The sequence below is a fragment of the Bombyx mori genome, chromosome 11 (genome assembly GCF_030269925.1).
Source record: "Bombyx mori chromosome 11, ASM3026992v2".
Taxonomy (NCBI): domain Eukaryota; kingdom Metazoa; phylum Arthropoda; class Insecta; order Lepidoptera; family Bombycidae; genus Bombyx; species Bombyx mori.
This window is the reverse complement of record NC_085117.1, coordinates 20,528,887-20,556,659: the sequence shown is the minus strand read 5'-3', so window position 1 is coordinate 20,556,659 and position 27,773 is coordinate 20,528,887. Positions and strand designations below refer to the sequence as shown.

Here is a 27,773-nt window from a genome sequence, read left to right as displayed (position 1 = left end):
GTTGTTCTTCTAGCACAAAGAATAAGGCACAAGAAAATACAAATACTCCAACTTTTCTAAAACACAAATAATTTTATTTTTACTTATCTTCGGAATAAGTATGTTTGATAGCGCCCGAATAATATCTCATTCATTACGGTTATTCTTATCAATATGATAGATTATCACAAAAGACGCCGCTATTTTGAATCAATGGTTTCTGTACGCCATAACGTGTAACATACCCATACACCACCAAATCGAAAGGCACTAAAACTTTCTATTACATTCAACATAATTAAAAATCCAAACTAACTAAAGGCGTATATTCTATGATCGTTCGACAAACTGAAAGCTAGTTAAGATATTCAAATAAACGGGCAACAGTGCGCGTTCGACATTATTCGAACGCAATGAATCAATTCCAATCGAACTTTTAATGAGGAGGGGGTAATTACGTGGAACTTTCGAGATCATAAATCTGCGTTGGCGTGATTTAAAACTGGTGTCGTCTTTTTGAACATTACCGGTGCTAGAGATATGTACCACGGATGTTGGTTTAATTACTTACTTATCAAAAAGCATCGAGTCGTTACCACAAAAGCTTTAGAGTATCAAACACGTCGGAAGTTGTAACGTGAATGAACTAAGCCGTAGTTGAACTGTAAAGTATATTAGTAAAAGTGTTTCTAATCAAATGATACGGTCACGTTTACACGGCTCGATTCACACGCTGTAAGTCATTTATCAGTGAGTCGACTTCATTAGCGGGGTACAGGTGTTCGATAAATGATAGTGCTTAAATGTGAATCTAGATTCAGATGCACTCGACCTAACGTTAATATTGTTGCGAAAATATACTTTAATGTATCCAACTGTGGACTGTGGGTGCGCGATTCGGAGCGTAATGTTAATGCATTGACCGTGTTAATGGCAAGTTTGATAGTTGATAAACATTGATTTTATTTGAGTTTTACAAATATTAGTGACTCGTAAATCAAATCAGCTAAAACCAATGATACTAACTCCTTGGGGGGTTTCCCTATTCGAAGCTCACAACTTATTATTTGCTTAATCTCTAATATTTAATAACTATGTTCGATAGTTTGTTAAGGCAGTATGAACATATTGTTGACGGCGAAGGTTAGCACGTATTGCTTGTATTCTTAATGACTTGACAAAAATCAATAGTACACGCTCGCCACTCTTGAGTTGTTAAGTCTCCATTGGAGGCACTCGGGTAGCTGTTAGCAAATTACACCCTTCCTGGCTGAGCCCTTGCTCGATCACTTGCCCTGGTAAAACTGAAAAGGCCTCCGGGCTACCAGTAATCTTTCAAATATAAAAAAAAACAGTACGCGCTCACTACGATCTACGTCAATGGATTGACTACCGCAGAGATACAGAAATTGAATCATAGATATTGACGGCAACGTGTAATAGTAGTAGACATGGGCATATTTGTATCATTTGCCAGTAGTCCACCCGCGGCGGTAATCACATGCAGTTACCTAATAAAAATATGGACTTACAATCTAGCAGTGCTACGGATCTTATGAAAGAAGTTCTGAATTGTAGTAGGGAGTATACATAATTTCTTTCTATGCTAAAGCCAAGCATCATTTTAATATATTGGTTTTCATAAGACTTCTTGGTTGAAAATCCATTGGAGATGTGCTTAATTTATTAATGAAAGTTTCCTAGCTGCGAACCAAGTCCGATCTGCTAACGGGAATTGAACTATTAAAAAATATAATGATTGAAAATAACAAGTAAACAGACCAATTGTACTTTAAAAGTTCATAAAAACCGAACGACAATAATCACTTACGCACAAAGGGGCAGACGCTACTGTCATTAAACAGATGCTCGATTTAAAAGCGTTAAGTGTAACAAAATGGGTCGCTTCTTTACAAAAAAGATGCATGAATATTTGATCTTAAACCAGAATCATTAGTCAAACTTTTTTATTGGGGCGGTCTGGCTTTTTCATGGGAAAATGCTTCTTATTGTAAAAAACATAAAGTTCATCCAATCTCTGTTTGGTGACGTCAATTGTTCCTACCCTGTGATAATACAGTAGTTACATCATTAATCACTAGAACGCATGCAGTCTTATTCTTTTGATCACACAAAACTAGCTTTGATTTTCAGCTATAATGCTTTTGCTAACGATACTTCCTTTTATGCCTTTTTCACCCTTATGACCTTACCGTAAAGTCTAATTCAGTTTATTGTCCCTTAGTTCATTCATTATACGCGCTTCTGTATTTACTTATGGATTTTCACCTTTACATGTGGGAATAAACAATTAGTTTGCGTCGTATGTTTTTGTTAGATCGTCGTTCGAATTCTTCGTTTGAGTAATGATGTCGATTTTTGCCGGCAGCTTAAGTAAACTGTTTAATCCCATCCGGTGCTTAATAATGTTAAATGATATGACTCATATACATCGTGCTCTGTATTATTAAGTTTATTTGTTGAGTATTTCAGTGAGCATATAAATGCTTAGATTTAAGATGAATAAAAACAGTAACTGAATATTTTTCAGAAAATTTTCTTAATAAGCAATAGCTCAGTCAGCTACGACATGTCCTTCTTCAAACGAGGCTTGCGGAGAGTACTTAATGGCAGGCAGCGGCTTGTCTACTGACGTCCATGAGCAACGGTAACCACTAACCATCAGGTGGGCCGTATGCTCGTCTACCTGCTTGGCAATAAAAAAAACTGAATTTTTTGTTAGAAAATTTTGTAACATATTCTTTATTTTTCTTCGTTTTTTACTATTTTGCTAAGTACTTACCGGAGCTCATAGAAATCACAACGTGATTGTCGCCATCGGCCAGCTTTACCTCTCAACTGTATAATACAAATAACAGTTGCTGTATAAACAGGCAGAATGACGGTGATACCTATCAGTGCGGCCTTTTAAGGCATCCTGCCATTAATAAAGTCTCTAAGATCATAGCTTCCGTTAAAATCATAAAAAATTTAACAACATACGATCATTCATGAGCATCACATTTTTCTATCAGCCAGATAAATACTCGCAACGAACATTTGTAAGCTGCTCAAATCTCATGGGATTCTGCAATAAACATAAATAATAGTAAATTAGTTTCTGTATATAAATAGCGGTGAACCCTTTATGGCAACATAAATTGAGTCATCCGTTAATGTGGATCGATCGTGACTGATTCGGATCTGTTTCGAACAATTTCCTTCGTAAAGGAACTGAGTTGATTGATGCAATACTTTTGTGCGGATTGTGTTAGATTCAGTAATATTTAAGGAATGCATTATATTGTATGGTTATTGAAAATTTTGACATTTTTGTTACTGGTGGTAGGACCTCTTGTGAGTCCGCGCGGGTAGGTACCACCGCCCTGCCTAATTCTGCCGTGAAGCAGTAATGCGTTTCGGTTTGAAGGGTGGGCCAGCCGTTGTAACTATACTTGAGACCTTAGAACTTATATCTCAAGGTGGGTGGCGCATTTACGTTGTGGATGTCTATGGGCTCCAGTAACCACCAGGTGGACTGTGAGCTCGTCCACCCATCTAAGCAATAAAAAAAAATAAAAAGTGTGTGTGTCCGCTCCGACGCACGACTGGAGTTTACTGGATATAAAAAATTAAACGAAACAATACGAGAAATAGTTCTATATTACGACAACACGATACACTACAGATTATTAACAAATTAACGAGACACAAAACAAACGACTAACAAATATATGAAAATACAATAATGAGAGAAACGCGCGATCAGTACGAGGCTTTGTGGCGGACTGCCGGCGCATGTACTAGCATGTCACACGAAATGCGCATAACGCATTTCGTGTGACATGCTAGTACGATTTTGGTCCCCATAATTTTCATACCCCGGGCCTATATATGTAAATCGATTCTAAAGGAGTAAACTCCAATAAAAAAAAAATATTATTAACATTTTGTTTTCGATTTTATCAGGAGAGCCGATTGCTTCCTTAAGGTCGTCCACCCCCGGGGCCAAGCAATAGCACAACGATCATTCTGAGGATCTTACATCAAGATCGAACGATGAGAGAGTGGGGCTGGAAGTCATCAGCCAAAACCATACAACCACAAGCTCTGAAATGAAGAGCGAAGATTTAATTCACATTTTGCTAATAATTATGAACAAACTTAAAAGTGAATTCAATTCGTATGAGTTAAAAAATCACCGAACATTAATCTAAGCCCCGCGACTACTTACAGGGCGCAGTTACACTCACTTAGATTAATGACGAGATCTATTGTACGAGTGTTTGTTGGTAAACTCGGGCACAATGACATTGTGTCGCCATTGTGACGAATAAAAAATTGTAAGCCAACAAGAGAACCATTAAGTTTGGTTTCTCAAATAAATTTTGCGCGTTGCGTGTTCTCGTGAAGGGTATGTGTTGGAATATTCAAAATATATAATAATATACCAGTATTTGTAGACAGGAACTGTCAGTATCTTTGGAGACAAATTTAAAGTTTAATTTGATTAGATTAGTAGTTTTGAATAGTGAGGAAACTGAATTTATTTACATTTAAACAAAATATCGGAATGTACATATCTATTCTCGATATGAAGACCTCTAACAGCCTGGTCAAATCTTAAACCAAAATCAAACCCGTCCCTATAGAATTACGACAACTATTTCAAAGTTGCCAAAATATGAAACGAAGAATTTCACAAATATAAAATTTTCTGCAAATATTGTTCATGTTATTTTCTTATAAATTTTTATGACTAATTAATTTTGCACAACAAACAAACAGATATTCAACAAATTAACATAAACTTTCGTATTTTTTTCTAAATAGCTTAAAATATGTATAGAGTTCTGCTGGTTGACTCGCTAATTGCTCCACATTCTAAAAATCGGAAAAGGTCAGCTAATCGTTTCAAAGTTCGATATTAGATTTTGTGTTCACCAAGCTGAGTGCAACTTAAATATCAGGCCATAACCGGTGCGCCATCTTCGGTCTACACGTCCTAGTTGGAACCATCGTCTAGACTGTTTCTGTCGCGAAGCAATGCGTTTGTGTTTGTATAATTGGTTCGAAGAGCTTGAAAGTTAATTCATTTTATCTCAATCTCTAACCTGGCCATGGTCGTCATGCATAAGTGAACGTCAATTCTAAATGTATTTTTTTTTACTTAAGACAAAAGTGGAATATATATTTGAATAAATCTATACAAAATGTGACAGTTGATTCGATGTTTATAATATTTTATGCTAACGACATACTTTATCGTAATAAATAGTTCAAATTATGTAATTTAAATGCTACGACTAATTATTGTAATTTTTATAGATATGTTTGTAGATTTGAGAAACGTAATAAATACACTTATAGTCAAACGTGAACATTTAGGTAATCAAAAACTTCACACAAGTTTTATGTGTAGGCATGGTTGCGTGTTTGAATGTGATAGACATCTTCATCCATAAGCATTGACCTAGTTTGATGATGAGCTCTTATGAGAACAGAAAGATTCAGCTCGTTGAGTTTAAGCTTAGACAATTTGCCTTCAGACTACTAGCGGACACTGCAGTAGCACTACTTTTTTATCTATTACACTTCTACTAAAACCTACTTTTCTGATTAACTACTCATATTTCAGCAAATAAAGGTAATTAGGTGGAAATTTATATTGTACACAATTCATATATGTTTTTTTGCCTTTATAGGCAGATGAGCATACGGCCCATCTGGTGGTGAGTAGTTACCGTCGCCCATGGATGCCAGCAATGCCTGGAGCAGAACCAAGCCGCTGCTTACCGCTTAATACTCTCCACAAGCCTCGTTTGAAGAAGGAAAAGTCATAACGCTCGTGAAACACCGTGGAGGGGAGCTCATTCCAAAGCCGGATAGTATATAAGTTTACAGTTATTCAAAATGTGAGGAGGTACATGATAAGGTCTAGTCCACTGCCAGAGAGCGAGTTAAAAAGTCTGCCAGCATCGGCGGAGTAGCTCCAACAATAAAGCTGTGTGTACACAAATCTAATTAACGCGTGCATCAAGTACGGTAAACAATTTAAATGTAACTTAACTATCACTAACTTTCACCCCATGGTGTTGTAGTGGTCGTCTAATGGGTATTTGAATGAGGATTATATCACTGAGTCGCTTCTTCAAATAGAAAGGTCTCCCAACCTTTTGAGTGCTGCGGAAATAGCGTTATTGCGAAGTAAGTACATGTATTCTCACATTGCATCTAGCTAAATGTAGTTTTAGAAACCTTAGGTCGTGTTGCGAATCAGTGCATTTCTGTCACAGAGCAATATAGGTGACAGACCCGTCGCAGAGGTCGACGTCGGTGCTCTCGTCGCGATGTAGCTCCTAGTTTGGACCTCATATCCATCTGCTTCTCTATATCACTAAAAGTAATGTAATACATTTACCAAAATCCCAATCTCATACAATCAATAAAGAGAGAACTCAATAAAAACGCGTAATCTGAAAGTTTATCGTCAAAATGTCGTTTTGAAATTAATTTCTTATAATTTCTATTGCCGCATAAAGACATTAAAAAAAAACAATTTCCTGTGTCTCCATCAGATCTAGATTTGTTAATCGATGTTAGTGAGAAATATCTTTAAATGTTAATGTGCGAAGTTTTGTAGAATATTCTACATTAATTACTGGTGGCATGTGGTGGTAGAATAAAATTAATTACGAACGAGTATTTGGTAAGTTGAACTCGTTATTAGCGATCGCTGAATTATCACCTTAAAAATCGTTTTTTCATTGCTCCAAACGCACGGACAAGTTCACGGCCCGGCTGGTGTTTAGTGGTCACGGAAACAACCATATATTAGGTAATAGTTTTAATTTTATTTAACAGCTCTCTCCTCTTTAAAACATATGACCACTCCACGGTGGATATATGTGGAATGTTGGTGCCTGTGTGTTTGGGTTTACAATACGCCCTATCACGTAAAGGTAGATAATTTAGATATTAATTCACGAGTTTCTTTTTTACACGGTATTCCGAATTCCATTTTTTATTTTATTGCTTGGGTGGGTGGACGAGCTCACGGCCCACCTGGTGTTAAGCGGTTACCGGAGCCCGTAGACATCTGCATCGTAAATGCCGCCACCTACCTTGAGATATAAGTTCTAAAGGCCTCAGTATAATCACATCCTTCATTGCGTACATTGTTCGTGACGTGCTAATCTTGCGAGCGAGATTGAACACCTGAATAGGTGTACTACTAAATACGAGTCCACTGCGTGTCTTCTCCGTCAGAACACGGCCACGAGCCGATTTGATATATTGAACCTTAACTTCTAAAAATAGTTAGAGTAGTTGAAACGTACTATCAATCCTGAGACTCACTTGAAGGCGAAGTAAAACTGAGCGAGTGCTGTACTTAGCTTAAGTCGCGGTTAGACAGTTCCTACCGCTTCAGATGAACTTCAGACTGGAGGGAATCAAACAAGTATCCCAACACACTGTCTCTACAACACTTAGAAGGATACGGGCGAGAACACGAACCATGATATACCATATGGAATATAAAATTTACTTTCATCGACATCAATCATCTACATGCAAAAATTAAATTTAATAGAGTCACAAAAATAGTTCCCATAGACAAAAAACGTTAGACCAGTACATTAACACGAAGAGGAGTAGCATTCCGTTATTGTCTTTCAAAAATTATTTATGACGACATGTTTTTTTAAAATGCAAAATTCGACTTCTGGTTTCGTCCATTGTGTTTATAAGTGGCGTAATATTTAAATAATAGAGCACATTTCGAGTACTTAACCCCACTTCGAGCTGGGGTCATGTTATTGAGTGTCTATTGTATAGTTTTTGTACCACCGTTTGAATTTAGATCAAGTTTTGATAAATTCATAACGAAATAAGTCAGACCATGCGTGTATGGCTGTGTTTGTTTAAATGATGCATCTAGATTGTAGTTCTTGTATGTGTGTTTGTTTGTGTGTGTGTTTCGAGTTAGAGTTACTTATGACAAAACAATACAAGTGAATCAATTGACATGAGACATCTTTGATCATGAGAAATACAGCAGCTTGATATTTAAACGGTTATCGGGATTTTATATTATATCATTATATATAGGTACTTACCAACGTAAATATCTACTTTTATTGAAGATTTGTCTAAATAATCAATATTTTTTCTGTAAAACATGTAAGGTTATCAATGCAGACTTGCCAAATAAACCTAATCTTTCAAATTCCGTTGAAAACGTAAAATTCTAAAAAAATTAGCGGAATTTATTCAACTGTAAGTGACGTTTATTTAACAACAAACTCAAATCTCATGAAAAAACCCACCGGGTACAATCGCGTACATTATTAAAAAATTGCATCTGACATTCTCGAGAGCATGACTAAACATTGCATTCGGAGTCACTCAAGCGTGTCGAAGCAACTGTACAATTTCGACGTTGTCACAATTTTTCGACCGATATACTCTATTGTGTGGATACTCTGCATGATTATACATAACAAAAATAACTAGACCCCTCGATCATATCTACTATAGTAGTAAATTAGATCTTTGCAGCTTGGAATTTATTTTGATATGTGTGTGACGTACGCCTAATGATTTATGTTTTGTTCGGAATCAATTTTGACCAAAACCAGGGTAAAGTATGCTTGAAGCGTCATTAAAACTTTGACTGACATTGTGACATCTCAAAGCGAATCAAAACTACATGTCAAAAGTATGTGTGGTTTATGACAATGTCAAGAACTGTGCAATTGTCAGGTTGTTTGTTGCTTTGTGCCAGCAAAACAAATAAATATTTATGGAGTATAATACGTAAGACCTTTAATTTGAAGCAACTGAACTATTTTAAGAAGCCTATTCTAGATTAATCCGAATGCTAGTTTTAATTTAATGACTTCTTTTTACCTTCGCCGTTTTTTGAAGGATAAAGTTCATCGAGTTCACACTAATTATAAATGTTGAAACGTTTTTTCATTATTTTTTAACTTAAAAACATTGGTTACTAATAATTTACTTCCCCGCATGACATATTTTTATTTTAATATCACTTGGTGTGATAAAGTAAATTAAATTTCCAAACCTTGATGCGCACCAATATATTCTATACATAATGATTACCAAACTCAAACAACAACAGCTAAGGTTAGACACAAACACACGGTCGTGACCATCCGTACATCAGTATGAACTGATCCAAATACATCGCGTCAGTGAGATTGACGCGTGTGAAGATATGATTGCTGTAACTCAACGGAGACCAATTAAAACGCGACCCCAGGGCCGAACAGATTACGAGTTCTAAGGGTTCTGTATACCAATATATTGCGTTTTTAACAAGTTAAAGGCTTTCGGTATTATTTTTGACGTGACAACGTCTTACAATTCGATGGAGCCGGCTGCGCACACGAAAAAACATGGCTCATGCGGCGTTACCTCGCTCTGAGGCGTTCCATTTAAGGTTTGACGTGCAAGCGAGAGCGCGCAACGAGCGACAAAGAGGCACAATCGGCCTCCGCGTTCGGCAGCGTTCGACATCTGTCTCTCTCCAACTTGAGTGAGCGATGCATCCGCGTGGACAGCTGCTATACAATAATACATTTACATGTTTTCGTCAAGTATGAAGTCCAGTGAAAAGTGAATGTGGTGTCAATTGCTTATAGCAACGATAATTGCGTTAATTGAAAAATGAAACCATTCCATCAGTATTTTCTTATGACGTTGTCACGTTCAACTATCGTCAGTAAACCGACTTTACAGACACCCGATTTTTTTTTCTTAAAATAAGGCGAAATGTGGCCTGGAGCTGAGGTAACATAGATGTCGCACTAGACTGCTTGTCCATACAATAGAGCCGCTACACTGTAAATTGCCTTGCCACCAACAAATGATATACATAATACATATCCTTTTTTATATTTTTATTTCTAAATATACACATTTTATTCTCCGTGGATGTTTCTTGGATTATATCATAGCTTGCACTTATGTTTGACTCATGAAAACCACTGAAATCTGGTCTGACTGTTGGCTACGACACTGACCGGTAGGTATCTGTACGTGAAGTTGTTGTAGCTTCCCAACGTGTCCACAATGGCAGCGACACCCCGCTCTTCAAAATCTAATCTTTGTATTGATTCATTAACGCAACTAACGTTTATTATTAATTGAAGAAATTTAGTTTTTAAATCGATATGAATCGATCGCAATAATATTATAATCTCGCCCACGGGTGGGCCTTACAGTTATAAACCCATAACTTTTGAATATTCATCGATAATAATAATAATATTAAAATTATCATTCAAAAACCAACACAAGTGCGTCGATACAAGAATGTTTCGACAGATTACAAAATGCGTTCGGAATTCTTGCTCTGTATGTAAATTTTTTATACGTATTAAAATCTTGACTTATAGCTGCGTACCGAATTTTAATCGAATTGATATAAAATAATTTGTTATTTGTCAATTTGAATGAAGTTTATTGCATCTGAAATGCAATAAACTTCATTCAAAATAATGAACAACAATAAACAGTTAAATAATAAACAGTTCAACGTTATGCAACGTTCAACAAACGTTTAACTGTTGTATGGCCTGTGAGTAGGGTAGCCTCACTTCTAGGCACTTCTGGCACAGTTGAGAGCTTGTGCTTGTGGTTAACCAGTAACCACTTAGTAGTTAATTGGTTACTAAGTGGCCTAAATTTATCTACGTAAAAAATCTCTTTTTGACAATCGTCAATTATTTTTCCGCCCCAAAAAAATCGATATTTATCTCTTGAATAAAAACAAATAAACAGTTTTGGACAACCTAAATAAAATATTCGACTCGATGCCTTTTCTCTATCCAGTCCATTAGACACGTGAACAAAATCGATATTGCCAATCAATAATATTCAAATTTGGTAAATTCCTCGCGTTCTCAAAATATATAAGCGCACGCGATACGTGAATAAATTATAGAGCATTCATAAATATATTTCACGCGATCACCAACCATTAATCAATAGAGAAATCTTTGAATTGTCATACAATTTAGCATTTAAATTAATTACAGCAAATGAAAGCTTAAGCAACATCAGAAATATAAACGCATACATCACATATCGCATTTCAGTATTCTTCTTCTCCTTCTTCCACTAACGCTACGATTCCTTAGTTGTCACGGATTGTACTGTACTTATGAATAACTTTATTGAGTTCTTCAAGACTCCTTCTAACCAATCCTAAGTCTGTCCTGGGATTTATGGCCACCTTTTTTTGAAATCAAACAAAGTTTTTAACTTTGTTAGATATTCTACAAGATATGTGCAAAATATACCTTCGTACCGTGCAGGACAGTACTCGAAGTTTGACAAGCGATCAGGAAGGTGACGTCTCCACATTGTGATGTCTATGGACTACAGTGAACAATGAACGTTAAGTAGGCCATGAGCCCATTTAGAGCATTATAAAACATACAATATTTTTAGAAAGGCAAAATTTAGTAATTTCTTTTATTATAGCATAGCCCATAGACATTTACAACGTAAATGCCGCCACCTACCAGATATAAATTCTAAAGGCTTCAGCATAGTTTATAATATTATACTTAGTCTGGCCATAAATACTGTTACAAAGGAAAACAAAAAAAAACCTATGGCAAATAACATTTATTACTTTTAAGTAATTTTATATGATTATCATTATATGTCATGTGTCATCCACCTTGAGATATAAGTTCTAAGGTCTTAGTATAGTTACAACGGCTGCCCCGCCCTTCAAACCGAAACGCATTACTGCTTCACGGCAGAAATGGCAGGGTGGTGGTACCTAGCCGTGCGGACTCACAAGAGGTCCTACCACCAATAAAAATATTCACAATGAGCCTGCGATGATTTTTTCAGCGTGCAGTGGTAAACGGTCTTATGACATTTTGTCTTCGACTTTTAATGTGCCAGGCGCACATTAACATTATTTAGAAACCTTAGCAAGTCCAGTGAGAATGAAATTACAACAAGAAATGAAGTGTAACACTTTACTAAACGTAATTATACTCTTATGAATGCTATAAATAAACACGTTTATGTAGATGAAATTTGAACAATCGAAGCTGGGAAGACGATCGATGTCAGATGAAGGAATTTAAATTATAGCGGGAAATGACTAAGCGCGGCACCGCTGGTAGTGGTATCCACTACCGACTACCCACTTTACCTGACTCGTTATACACATCAAAGTACACTTTGTACATTTGGATCCTATATTATATGTCTATTACTTTAAAAGAAGCGTGTAAATACCTCGATTACTCTTAGCGCGTGAGCACAACCCCAGAGATAAGTCCATCCTATCACATCCTAATCCTAACACTCCCTCCTAAAATAATGCACATGTACTTATTTCCAATAAAAATACTTTGACGTGTATTAGGCAAATCTAAAATGAGTCACTCAATGTTGTAATTATCTCTGTAGAACACGTTTGTAAATTACTCGAACTGGTAAATACATACGTACAATACGTACATCAACAAGTAATGGTCATCGATGTATTAATATTTGTATATTTACTGATATAGTTTGGACACTTTAACACATACTAGTTTTCGGGCCTTTAAAACGTAGTGTAAATATATGAATATACAACATTGTAACACAAACATACAAGCTTCCACAAATTGGAAATTCGACTTGTCTTCTTGAACAGAAAAGCGAGTTATTGTGACGGCAACACACTTTCCACACTCGTAAAACTATTGGTACTGGTATACGTACTAGCTTCACTCTATTGAGGTGAATTTTGTGACACACAGCATCCTGTGTAGAAGCCTGATGGAGGTATCCAGCTCGTTGTTCGATGTTAAGTGCTTTTTAATTATAATCAACACACAATTACCCGTGCTGTTTTATTGGCACAGATAAGAAGTCGGCCCTATTGACAACCTTGAATTTAACTGCTTAGCTACAGATATTACGTTCAGACCGGACCCGCAATTATTTCATAGAAAGAGGTTATTCCGAAACGTATATTTCAAGGGCAGATAGGCCGTTACACAATGTAACTGTGACCTCATGTTCACAGATCGGTGGCGCTATTTACGTGTCTGTGAGGTCTCCGGTAATCACCTTACACTAGGCAGGCCGTAATAAAAAAGCACCTCTGCTTACCCCGTTTTGGAGTCAATACGATTTCACTTTCACCTCAACACCTTTTATCCTCGATATAATAAAACTTTATGATTACCCACGCATGAAGTGTGACAACCAATAACGTCGTATGACAGGTCATTGACTCAGTAAATTGTCAGCTTTAAAATTACAGGAGTGCTCGGTCAATATTCCAAAGTTCGTGGGAGGGCTGCGACATACAGATTTATATTGGGAATACCGAGTTGTTCTGTGACCTTAAGAAGGGCATTTTAGAGTTCAGAGACTGTGACTAAGTGTTAGGTATCAAATTACGATTTCTAATATGCTAACTGTATGAAATTGTTTCAAATATATAGAAATGTATTTTATGTACACTTCCTTAAAGTGAACTAACTGATTATCGATATCTATTATTGAAGGGAGGATTTTGTGCTCGCCCTTATTGGCACCACGAGCCTGTCCACTGTGCATATGTGACTTTATCCTCGTGTCTCAAGGTGAGTGGTAGCATTGACATCGTTATGTTTATAGGCCCCTATAACCTACCATCGGATAGGTCGTGCGCTTTCCCGCTCCATATACATATCTATATATACTATGAGTCAAGATAAATATAACACAATAACAACGAATAGTACAGATTAACGATTTTAATTTTCCAAATATGAAAATAGCTCAATCGACAATAATTCTACTTCACAAAGTGCTCTATTGGTTGGAAAATAAAAATAATTGTTGCTACAAAAATAGTGATTTGAAGGGAGTCTGACCTCCGTCCACCAGCTCGTCGTGACGAAACTTAATTAGTTTAATTTAATAAGCTCGAAGCAATTGTTTAGGGTTCAGTAATCACTTTGGTTTTTTATCATTTTTACACGAAAACGGAGTCCGACGTACCCAATTGTATCCTAAATATGGCCTATTGGCTTTATGTATTTTGAGTAAAGCCTAAAACTACAATTACTTCCATTGTAAAAAAATAGAACCTTCTGTCTGCATGTACTTAAAAATAATGACAATTGTCTCATAACAAACGCAGCATAATATACGTTGTGATATCTACGGGCACCGATAACCACTTAACATCCGGTGAACCGTGATCTCGATTCCTGGTCAATTGCAATAAACAAAAAACACCAAGTCAATTGAAAATCATTTTAACTTAAAATCTCAAGTGGACCTGCCCAACCGTATTAGTGAAATTAATTCTAACAATACCTAACTAATTTTTTGATTCACACTCAATATAAAATTTTTAGTGATCAAAAAAGTCTTCAAACCGCAGGCTGCAAGTTCAGAAAACCACATATATACATAATAATGTGTAGGTGTTCAAAACGATCGAATTAACTCGTCTGTCACTTATATGTCGGAGGTTTTGACGCGGCTTGTCAACGTGAGCACGCGTCGGACTTGGGTCTCGATCCAGGCGAGGTCAAATGTAATACGATTTAAATTAGATCACGATGTCTTTAGATGACGTGATGAGCCATATACGTGCATATGTAATAGTTTGAATTAGGGTGCGCATCGGTTTCGATCCAGGACTAACACTTCCTCATCCTTCATTCATAGAAGTATCCTTATTGCCCTAACGAACTCGAAGGGTAGGAGGCTAGGTGACTTCGAAGGGTAGGATGGCCGTGATAAGTCAAATTGCATGGGTATCAAGAAATTCAAATGTATGATATTGATGAGTGAGTGATTGAGTTGATGAGTAACAGCTCGACTAGTGTTGAGTTGTTACTCCATAAAGGTATGGTCTATAAAGCAACTAATAAATACACACAGACAATCACAAGGCCTTTTCCTAAATAACTAGAACATTCCCGACCACATCCGTTTTGTAATCGTGAAACCAGTGATTAATAATTTCATTACACAAATTGAATGAATCATTCTACAAATTAAATAAAAACAATAAAGTAACTTACGTGAGATTGAAATAGAAAAGATTTTCCTTATAGTTCTTAAATGGTTTTTAAGAAAAAATACATACAGCATCGGTTATGTTGTCAGCGAAATTTACTTTTTGATGTCAATCCTGGCAACAATGTTGACTGATTTAAATTTTAATTAAAAAAACGAATAACGTCGTGTCGGTTAATACAATAAAAGGATGAAATGGTTAAAATTCTTGAATAGTATTATGATCTTTGACAGAATTCATCCAATCTAAAGCTATTATTAATTAAAGTATCTTGTGAAATTATAATTTTAATTAAATATCCAGTTTTACTACCACAATGATATCATCACATTATGCTAATAATCAAGAAATAATATATTTATTCTAATGATACGATCGCTATGAAGAAGACCGCGTCCCAAACTCGACTCGCGTTATCCGGGTCATCGGTACATCACGTCAACTAATCTATGACGTCACACATAACGTTTTCGTTTGTCATATAATAATCTGGTAAAACTCAGACCAGATAGGTTTTGGAATTTAGATCAATTTTTATTTTTTTTTTGCACTCGTGATCCAAGATATTTGGGATCCTGGAGTACCTTAAGACGAAGTCGGTCTTTGGTACGGAGGCTCACCCTTCGAACCGAAAGAGATTTTATAAATGTTGTTTGTTACATTTTGTTACACGATGTTATTTTCCACCTCAGTATTCGTTTGTGAGCACGCGTTGGGTAATGACCCCCGACCGTACCGCGGCAGAATCACGTGACCAGATTCAGTGCCTTACCTACTGAGTCACATATCCAGAATCTTCATGTTTCACAACATTTTATGACATCGAAACTATAGGATGTGTTAAACAGATATCTGGTTTCACTTTTTACTTGCCATATTTGTGATTTAAGTAGAATTCATTGTACATTCACAACTTTCCCCTTCGGCAATTGATCTAATTTTATAAACAAATACAACTGTTTTATGTGCTTTTGACACGACAAATTATTTGTTAGCGTAGGCACAACAACCAATGTTCGTGCTAAAAGAATTGATTCTAAACAGATGTGAACTTTCTCTCTCATGAAATGAGCGGTCATGAGCGAGTCCGGATACGTGGGGAGCATCATCAGCTTCTGGCGCGACGCAGACATGCGCTCTTATTTGAAGGGTCACACAGCCTTCTCATAAATAAATGAGATCTCGGGATCTTGGCATCTACCGCTCTCCATCAGCTGAGCCGTGAGGTCGTCCAACTATCGTAGTTATTTACTGCTCAGCTTCAGAAACAGCCTAAAGACATTATCTAAAAATCGTTGTTCGTTTCACAAAGTAAATATGGGCTTCAGGATATTTATATGCTTCCGCAATCATTAGATGGGCCCTGAAGTCGCCGCTTAGTCATGTCAAGAAGATTAAGCTATGAGATATAAAAATGTCAGTAAAGTTACCAGACATACCAGAATTTGCCATCAGCATTGCTCAAGCTGCTTACCATAAAAGAAATACTAAATATAATGACTTCTTTTAAAGCTCCACACCCATCCTGCGTCTTGAATGCATTAATCTAAAACGTCATGCAGATCAGCGGGATGAAATTGCAAGAAACTGTTTTCGTGCACTCTAATTACTATTAATACCACTCAATACATTTACTAACGAGAAACGTGTATACTAATGAGGTATACTAATGAATTTTCATCATCATTAGTCTCGTTACGAACGACTTCGCCTTTTTTGGTGGAATTCCACATCGCTCCACATATCAGTACGGTAACTAGAAAAACGTTTAGAATACTATTTGTATACTCTTGCAGACAAACTGTCTGATGCGATGGTCAGCAATCACATACTCGCAGTTACAGGTTCGAGACAAGACAAATATTGCATGTTACATGTGCAGTAGTTTCTCGGTCTTGTGTTTATATGTAGGTAAGTGACGGGAATTTACGAGTGTTCATAATAATCACAAGTCAATTACTTTCTGCAACTAAGCTATTGTGCGCTTCAGTACTAAGAATAGGACAAGCGTTGTACTAAGCCATGTTGCATTTATATTGTCCTAGGCGCTAAGTTGTTATGATTCCTGCAACTCATCATCACTAATATCACGGGCGATTGGTGAGGTGTCAGGTGTGTCAGTATCAGCTAATTAAAAATGTTTATTTTCAATGCATTTCGTACAAAACTCGCGTTTTGACGATTCCTAGCTATCTGGCCGTACTCAATATCGAACATTGAACATTCGATTGCAACTAAGTTACAAGTAAACGTAGCATTTGAATTCGATTTTTTTTTAAATGCTAAGAATATAAGCTGTCTACATGAAGAACTAATCTAGTTCGTGATTAGAGGCAAGTAGACCACTGTAGGGTCCTGGTCTTGCTGTAGCGTGGGCTAATGTTTCATATTAATGCGTTAACGCCCTTGTCGATATGAATCAGACCAGTTAAATTTATAATTTGACCTAATTCCATTAAGCCTGTCATCTAAAGCAATAATTAATAATATTAATAATAATAATCTAACTACTTAACTTGACTATCTAAAGCGAGCACATTGCGGCCTCTCCTCATCTCCACATACCACTGACAACTCCGTTTAATATATTCCATCGATGAAATGATGGCATACGACTAGTGGCCCAACGTAGAGATAGACTAGAATACTACAATTTTATTAAATGAAGCAATCTATTGAAATCAGATACCCGTCTGTGACGCCATTCTTCTTTGCGAAATTAATCTATTAAACACGATGATGGCTATTCTAATCCAGTAGTATTGGTCATAGCTTCCATCCGACAAAGCACAGATTCGAGGCCGGATGTATGACTTTTTTTTTTTTTTTTTTTTTTTTCTCGGGTAGAGGGCCGAACCTCCTACGAGGTCCCCGCGCAAAAGGGGCGCGCGGGGTATGTGAGACTCAACGATCTGCATGCTGTTGTGAGCAGACCGCGGGCCCAAGGATTTTAGGACCCACCCACTAAACGACTCCCCTGCACTCTTACACCCGACGTCCGATCCCCTCCGAGGTCAGAACCCGGATGAGGTAGGGGGGCTACCGCGGTCAACACTACAACCAGACGGCGCGGCTCACCCCAAGGACGCCCAGCCGACGGAGCCTTCGAGGCGAATCGAAGGCTCTGAAACGTCGGCCGTCTCGGTACGGCAGCCCGTCGGGCCGCCCAGACGGTGCCGCTGGTGTCCCGGAATACCCCGCTGGACCAGAACCAGTCTGCCGGGTCGGGACGCGATACACCGTCGACCGGTCGCTCTATTCACTTCACGGCAGCGCGCTAGAGTGCTGGTAGCGCGCCGCGCGGCCTCACCCCCTCAGGTCGCCCCTTGACCTTCACCGGGGGGGACCCGGATGTATGACTTATTATGAGCTTTTTGGAGTTTACTCCTTTAGAATCGATTTACATATATAAGCCCGGGGTATGAAAATTATGGGGACCAAAATCGTACTAGCATGTCACACGAAATGCGTTATGCGCCTGATTGGCTCCTGATTGCGTGATGCGTGCGCGCGCCAATCAGGAGCCAACGCGCGGCCGCGTTATCGCAGGTGACGCCGGGCTGCTGCGCCGGCAGTCCGCCACAAAGCCTCGTACTGATCGCGCGTTTCTCTCATTATTGTATTTTCATATATTTGTTAGTCGTTTGTTTTGTGTCTCGTTAATTTGTTAATAATCTGTAGTGTATCGTGTTGTCGTAATATAGAACTATTTCTCGTATTGTTTCGTTTAATTTTTTATATCCAGTAAACTCCAGTCGTGCGTCGGAGCGGACACACACACTTTTTTTTTTTAGAATTTTTGAATTTAAATTAATTTAGTTAACAGGTACTCAAGATTCAGTTGAACGCTCAATTTAGGTTATTTTATTACCTTTAGACAAACTATAAAAATAAATCAATTTAAAAAAATCATTTTTGAAAAAGGCGGTTGTAATGAATTGCAAGCATATGTCTAGACAAGAAAATAAAACAATAAATTATTGGTACAGTTCAATATTTCATTGATGTTGCTTCACGCTGCCATAAAACCTAAGCCGATTGCGAGCTCTCGTGTTGCAGTAGTAGAATGCCAACCATCCGGCGAAATACCGTCACCGTAACTGCTAAGGTAATGACGGGTGTAAAAACTAGTGTCGTATTTTCGAGAAAAACTTTAAGTTTTTTCGCTTAATTAACGTAAAATATATTTCGAAGACTAATACGTTTTTTTGCGTTTGACAGATAGACAAACTCATGGACTACACTGTTAGTAAGTTAGTAGAGTGCTTACCGAAGTCTATAGACATTACAACGCGTATACCGAAGCCTCACTTCATACGACATCAAGATCGTCTTTTTTTTTATTGCTTAGATGGGTGAACCATCTCTCAGCCCACCTGGTGTAAAGTGGATACCGGAGCCCATGGACATCTATAACCTTGCCGCCTCCACCTTTAAATATGATTTTAAGGTCTCAGTATAGTTACAACAGTTGCCCCACACTTCAAACCGAAACGCGTTACTGCTTCACGGCAGAAATAGGCAGGGTGGTGGTACCTACCCGTGCGGACTCACAAGCGGTCCTACCACCAGTAAAAATTGTATTATGCAGCGGTCACTCCTCAAACTGAAAAGCCTAAAAGTTTGCCCTATAACTAGTTTTTTATTGACATCACCTATAAGTGGTCACTGCCACGCATTGAAGCAGGAGTATCGGCTAGCTGCTGCAATGAGGCGAATCATATTTCGCAATATTTTCTATATGTTATTCCAACTATTATTAGATTCCTAGACGAAGCAGAATTACCCAAAAAAAATTAAAAAATTTTAAGCATTTTCCATCTATAAAATTTTAATGACACTCTTACGAAATCAAATGAATATTCAAAGTATAATACATTGCGTATTTACTTTGTGTTTATTAGTGGACAAACATTTTTTGTTCTGATTTTATCTAAATGGTTCTGTATCTGGTAAAGGGGAATACTTTGATGACAAGAGACAAGAGTGGTGCTGGTGACAGATTTATCGTGCTTCAAATGTTTAATATATCCAGAGCAACCTGTGATCAACAGACTCGCTCCTGCGTTGATAATCGACTGAGGATCCCTTCAATGTTACAAAGCAAAAACGAAGGAGTGCATTAATAAAACCGTTTTTTGTTAAAAATATTTAAATCGGGATGACACTATGTTACAGATAATTCAAGGGTTATTGATTATATAGAAATATAGATATTCAAGATATTTAATTTGACATAATAAATAATATTTGAATAAAGAGAGAATGTAGCTTTTGTTTTAAAAATTGCTAATTTCATTTGTTAGAAAATGACAGGTACGATTAAAAGTAAAAGATTTTCTCTCTATCTTTAGATATAAAAGATTTTTGTTAAACAACTAGTATGCTGTCACTCATGAAAGTCAATAATACACGCAGCATAGCCAAACCGCTGTCATCCACTAAAGACTCTCCTTGGACTCGTCTAAAGGAGGACATCTCGGAGCGTTCGCGTCAGATCCTGGAGTGAATTAATACCAAAACTTAAGTAAACATTAAATATTCGGTACAATTAGCGAGTGGGTGCAAGGTGGTGTGGATGAAATGAATTCCGATTGTGGATGGTATGACGGCACAAAAGACAATAGAGATAAAAAAAAGCTCATAAGGTCTCCCCCTGGGATTAATTTGGCTAAAAGCTTAACGATAATTAAGCAGTATCATAATGATGATTATTTAAGACGTTGAACGGCTGGCTTTGGAATAACAACAAACTATGATCTGAATTAGTCACAGAATTCACAGAAAAATTAACACGAGGACACGACAGATGCGTGTAATTATGAGAAAGTAATGATTTGCTCGTCGCTCAAGGAAACAAAGATGAAAATTATATCGATTACGACATTAAGGAGCTTACTTTGCAGAAAACACTATAAACAAAAGCTCGGAAGACTGCATCGATACGGAACTCTAATATCAAATATTTCTTCGCTCTTTTTTATTTTGCATTAGGAGAGAAGCCTTTGTTTTTTAGTAATATTAAGATTGTTATTAAAAATATTATAGCCTCGTAAAATCAACTGTAAAACTAACACAAATGAATTGGAAATTACCAATAGCATGTTAGCGTTTGCAAAAAAAATCATTAGAGGAAATAGTCAGCGTGTATTCGAATCTGGCGAGTTTTGTTACAGCAAACTGACAACCTATTAGTTGTTGTGGTTGGGCGAGTAAATCAGTCGACATTTCAATGGAATCCAGACTTTGGCCTCTCGCCCCAAGTGCCTATGTTGAAGTTTTCATGGAACTATCGTCAGGCAGCTTTACATACTTGATGAACGTGTGGGCCATCGGCGGTGACTAGCTCGCGATCCACTACCACTCAAGCTGATTACCCTGTTCTATTCATAGCGACTATTATATATAAATACAAAATTAAGTATTTCTTCGATGAAAAATTTCGGGCTTATTAGATTGTTTTCCATTTCATTTAATTTAATAGCAGAGACACTCGTTGAAGTCTTTTGTGTGGATTTACTTTCTATAATTTTGTTTTATAATAAAACCTTTTATGTGTAATCATAAACCATATGTAAAGTCTTAAAATATTAGATAATCGAAACGTTTGCCTGATTCAGGAATTATTCTTAATCTGTTGAATGTTCCCTGTTTTACTAAATACCTTACTGCGTCCGGTGTGCCGGCAGCCAATCGATAGAACAGTCACCTGGACAGACTGTAACATCGATTCTGAAATATATTTTCATAGTTATGATACGCTCACGAATGAATTTCACAATAAGGCATAATATTTTGTACATATTAAACTAGTTGTTCAATTTATTCCATTTTTTCCCTACCTATTCTAGTAACCTCAAGGGAATATTATATGAGATTCCATAATGATTGCATAATAATTGACGCAATTTGACCACAGGATGGCGTGGCTTTATCACTTACCGTTAGGTGTGTCGTTAACTAGACCTAGCATTAGGCACTTTTCTACTACAATAAAATTTGAAACATCCTTAATAAAAAACTCAAGCACCAATTCAATAACTAAAATGCTTCCTTTACAGAACAGCTCATTAATCGAGCTTAACCTATTAAATGAAATTATAATACAAATAAAAGTTTAATAGCAAGAGCTTTTAAAATTAAACGGCTCAAGGTTTATTTATTTTAAACTTTTATAACCTTTTAAGTGCGTTTTGCTATTTTATATGACGCGTAAAGGAAGTGACTTGTGTAACGGTGTATCTACTGGCATTCCATTAAATTGATGATAAGTGGAAAGTTGTTTTATTTGCACGATCCACTGGTCTAGTTGGATTTAGTAGATCGAGAATAGTGCCGCGTGCGTAATAATACCGTGTAAATTATCCGTCGCATTGTCACCGTCATCACAACTTAACTTAAGCTTTAAGCATGAGCGTACTCAAACTTACCTTAAGATTATTAAGTACTCAAACTTACCTTATTTAAGATTGAGCAGGGTGCTGGTGGCCTAGCGGTATCATACTCGCGCGTCGTGTGAGAGACCACGCCTTCGAGACTAAGTAGGTACTACAAAGACTTAACTTTTATGAGAACGATCTGTATAAAGCTTGTTCACGATTGCTTACATGAAATAAACCATACAATGTTGATGTCATCGAAACATGTTTCTTTCATGCTCTGGTTTATAATTCGTGTATATTTATAATCAGGTTTCGTATAATTATCATAGATAGACCTAGTACTTTATTAGTATACCGCAACTTTTTTAAATATGGAACTCTGTCTAATCTAAGCTTGTTTTTCACAATATCCCTAGGTACGTACAAGTATGTGAAAACAGCCATCTGAAAGAGATCGCTTTTAGTAATAATTGTAGACCGACAGTCCGATTATTATTGTTCGAAACTTGTATAATATATACTGAATAAAATAGTTCGGAACTTGTAAAATATGCGTAAACTTATCTTGAAAATATCATTAGCAGGATTCAGGTATTTGTAAAATTTCTTGCATTTGTCGAATACCTTTGGTTGTGTATCTGAAATAATAGCTATTTATTTATTAATTATTTATTGCTTAGATTGATTAACGAACTAATAGCCCACCTGGTGTTAAGTGGTTACTGGAGCCCATAGGCATCTACAACGTAATGCGCCACCCCCCTTGAGATATAAGTTCTAAGGTATCAGTATAGTTACAACGGCTGTTCCACCCTTCAAACCGAAACCGATTACTATTTCACGGCAGAAACAGGCAGGGTGGTGGTACCTACCCACGCGGACTCAAGAGGTGCTACCACCAGTAACTACGCAAATTATAATTTTTGCGGGCTTGATCTTTATTACACGATGTTATTCCTTCACCGTGGAAGTCAATCGTGAGCATTTGTTAAGTACGTATTTCGTAGTAAATTGGTACCCGCCTGCGGGATTCGAACACCGTTGCATCACTAGATACGAATGCACCGGACGTCTTATCCTTTAGGCCACGACGACACATAAGCTAGTCATTCATGTTATAAAATAAAGAACAGATTCATTTTTTTTAAATGAAATTCGATAAAAGCTAAATCGAAATGTCCTAAATGAAATTAGTTTGCCGTTATTAATTTATATGCAGGCGCCTGGACATCGTTCTTGGCCTTCTTAATATAATCTTATTAATTTAAAAGGAAAATAATTTAGCAGAAACAAAACTAGCTGCACTGAAGTACATATTAGCATTTTATCACCATATTCTATGTTTTATTTGATGGCTTAACATCGTTAGAGTATTTTATTGTATTTTGACTCGTCTTATCAAAATGTCAACCAATTTAAATGTAATAAAATCGCTCCAGAGTCGTAAATCGTAATGATTAGGTTTTGTCGTTTTTGGCGGCTTTTATAAAGAATTGCTATATATCCTGCTCAGAAGATAGTGTCTTAGACGTTTGAAGACCATATGTCCTAGTAGACAAATTGCCCACTATACTCGTGATCTTGAGATAATGCATTGCTTTGATTCTGGAATAAGTGCTCATTCTAAACCGGCTTCAAAATAAGGAGGAGGTTCTGTGTTTACTGTGTGCATTTTTTATGGATATTCACGAATTACTCCGTCATTAGTGGGCCATTTTTTTTTTGTTTATCAGTCTACATAGTATCATTGCTAAGTTGATTGTAGGTATGTTTTTCACTCTTGAAGTTATTATTCAATCTTTTTTAAGTACAATTTTATTTTTAGTATATATATCCACGACAGGCTTCGACGAAAAAGGTCCTGCAAGACGGTGTGACGTTTTATTTTTACTACTGCATTGATCGTATATGTAAGGATAAACACATTACTCCGTAGTTAATAGAAAAATATAATCACTTCAAAATCAATACCTTAGTCTACAAATATTTCCTCATTGATGTATATCGGTTTGTGATGAGCGCATTTTATTCGAAGCTGTCGGTGAATTAATCACGCTGCGTGCTGACTCCGGCATAACGTCAGCTCCACACTCGGCCGTGGGGCCCCGAAGTTGTTTGTCTTTTAAAATTTTATTAAATACTTATATGGATATACCCACATATGGATTTCAACAAGAATATCTGGATATTCTTGTCTTTTTCTCTTCACATTAAAATTATTAGAATTAAATGCCAAATTCATGTTTTAAGTATCTACAGTGCATTTTAAATTTGATGTTATTTAATCTATCAATTAAATTTATCATTGCAAGGGGGCGTATGTATTTTATAGCTCTTTCCCTAAATATCCATAAATCGTCTCCATAAATATAATATAAAATTAAGAGCAATCTCTTAATCAATCCTTACAGTTTGCAAGATTTTTTTTGTTCATCGGGAATCTATTTAAATATTATCTACGTATAAATGCAACAGAAAGCCCGCTATCTCTTTTCACGCTTCAGCCAATAAAATCGCCTGCTCTGTGGCCCAAGCTTACAAACGAAACGGATTGTTTATAATCAAAGAATCTAAACGAACGAAAGTGTTGTCGAACGGTTTAATTTATGAATCGGGTGATTTACTTTAATTAGACGTTCTAAGCCGCTGTGCGCGACAAATTCCGCTACGTATGAACTTGCCTTTATAGGTCGTTGCACTTTAGTATTTATGTTTGATCTATACTGTTATTTAGAGCTTTTTTAACATTTGTCTCCGATGTTATTAAAAACAGTCGATGCATGTGTCACCAATAGACTAATATTAACATTCAAAGCAGTCGTAAGCAAGTTTTATTCTCCGCAAATGACATTTGAATTGAGAAAAACGAAAATAACGTATATTTTATTTGTAAAATAATAGAAATCACAACGATATTTCATTATTTTCTTTAATATCATAATACTTAGAATAAAGTATAGTGTTTGTTGGGGCGTCCTTCTGTCACACAGCGCCGTCAGTAGCGCGTCGTCATACTTTACACGAATTTGTTCTTAGTAAAAATTATATTTTATTATTTTTAAATAGCCAAGTACCTACACAGTGCACACCTAATTTTTCGCAAAAATATGTCCGTTAGAGGAAAATCCGACAAAACGAGTAATTATGTGAACTTAAATCCATTTATCCGATTATAATCTTAAAACTTATCATCTTAAAAACCAAGTACCTTAAAGCTTAAAATATATTCAACGGGAAATTTAAAAAATATAGATATTTTTACAAAAATAAATCGTATTCCAATCGTATCGTCCAATGTGAAAGTACATCACATAAGGTGAAAAGTCGTATGCCGACCGCAGACGCTCCCAGCGCGAGCTCGCAAAACCGACAATTTCGAAACTTTCCACTTTTGTTCTAACTACACACAAACTGAGTTATGAGCGAATAAAATCTTGTTTATGAACGGTAAAGCAATCATTATTTCAGTTTCATTTAGCGTCTGCAAACTGACTAATTTTACGTAGACAAATACTGAGCAGCCGTTATATGACGTGATCCCACATGAGGCATGCGCTTGAGGCCGTAACTACATACACCTATTCTCCTCCTAGCTCCCACACCAGTACGCGAGATATTTTGACAATAGAGCTAGGCTGGACCGTGATGCCGTCCCATGCCACACTGCTATGTGTCCCCGTTTGTTTATAGCATGATGTTATTCCTTTGTCATGAGTCATAGAACATTTATATTCCTGTGATAGATGAACGCATCCATCCCACCTGGTAAATAATGGGCTACCGCCGTACATGCTTGCAGTAAAATTGCGACCTCTGTTTCATGTCTTATTAAAATTCTCATATATTGTATTATACTACTTATCCTATATTCGATTTTGCACATTATTTTTGTCATTGCAGTTTTTGATGGATAATATATGAGAGGACCTTATAATTTTATCGTTTGTATTACTAAGCCTCTTGTGTTGAACTGCAGAGTAAAAATTTCCCCGTTTTTGCTACGGTCTTACCAAATTTTTCAACTTTAAAGCTGAATTAATCTTTGTTGTCCCTTCATTTTCTTCTATATTCTCTCTATCTTCAGTTTTGACATCATGGGATATTATTATATCATATCTTATTATATTTTTTGAGTTGGTATTTGTAGAGAAGCTACTACTCTCAAACTCAGCGTCACCAGCGTTGTCCACGTAGATACGTTCATATGTGTATAATAATTATAAATATATTCACTTGCTAAATCCAAAAGACGAGCATACTGAAACTTTTTTACCTGTGTAGATTCATGTGCATTTTTCCCTTTAATCTCAATCTCTCGATTAAAATTGAAATGTACGTAGAGATATATCTATTTAGTTAAAACAAATAACAATATGAAATAATCAATTTGATATCTTGGAAATCTAGTTTTATAAAGCTATTATCGATTTTACTAAATTTTAGGTCGCGCCGGATGTCTCTACTGTAATTCGTTACATTAACAATAAGAATGTTTAAGTTCTTAGCACTAACTTAAGCGTAGTAGTGCCATTTTAATTGAAAAAGATATACAGTCGCCTAATCTATTATACTGTTGGTCTACCTTTGTTCCTACAAGCATTATGCTTTTGCCCATTTCCAATCTTCCAAATTCGAAAAATGGTAGTAGGTCGCAAAGAAAATTACAATATAAAGTGACTCAGTGTTGAACTTGAGACCTGACAAGCTTTCGTGAAATATCTTAGAGTAGGTACCCCTAGCCACTATTTCCATAGAATGAGGACTTTTTTATTGTAGCTTTAAAATAAGAACAAAATATTTCACTTGCACGATTTCGCACCTGTAACTTCGTATTTGAAAGACTATTACGAAATAATGCTACTAAAGCTATTGTAGTTAAGTATATTTAACCGAGAGAGTGTACATCTATTAAAAACAATACAAACAATTTTATTATCACGTCCGTGTTCCGTTGTAGCATTAGAGTGATGATCTTTAACACGTGTCGCATACATCACTCTCAAGCGTGATTGATTACGAATGCACGTGCATGATGTGTTAGATTATTTAATTATATTATTTTTATATCTCGTTGCACGATACTTTCGATTTTCGATTTCAACACCCGTGATGGTAACAAATGTCAGCCAATGACTATTTGTGAAAATTTAGTAATTTTCCAACTTTTTCTTGCCGATTGTTCTGTTAACTTAATAATTACATTTCATTAGAGTGTTATCGTTACAAGAACCGTAAAAAACATCTAATAAAAACATATGCCGTATAAAGGACAATATTGTATAGAATATCTCAACTACTCCGATCAAAAACCTTGAAACAATTTCCGCGCTAAATAATTATTT

At 36.4% G+C, this 27,773-nt stretch overlaps 1 protein-coding gene across 1 annotated transcript in view; it reads right to left on the bottom strand.

The window, feature by feature from the left end:
• The window catches only part of LOC101737864 (protein embryonic gonad), a 115,312-nt gene that overhangs the window by 86,397 nt on the left and 1,142 nt on the right, over window positions 1–27,773 (bottom strand). The gene's annotated exons all lie outside the window — the stretch shown is intronic.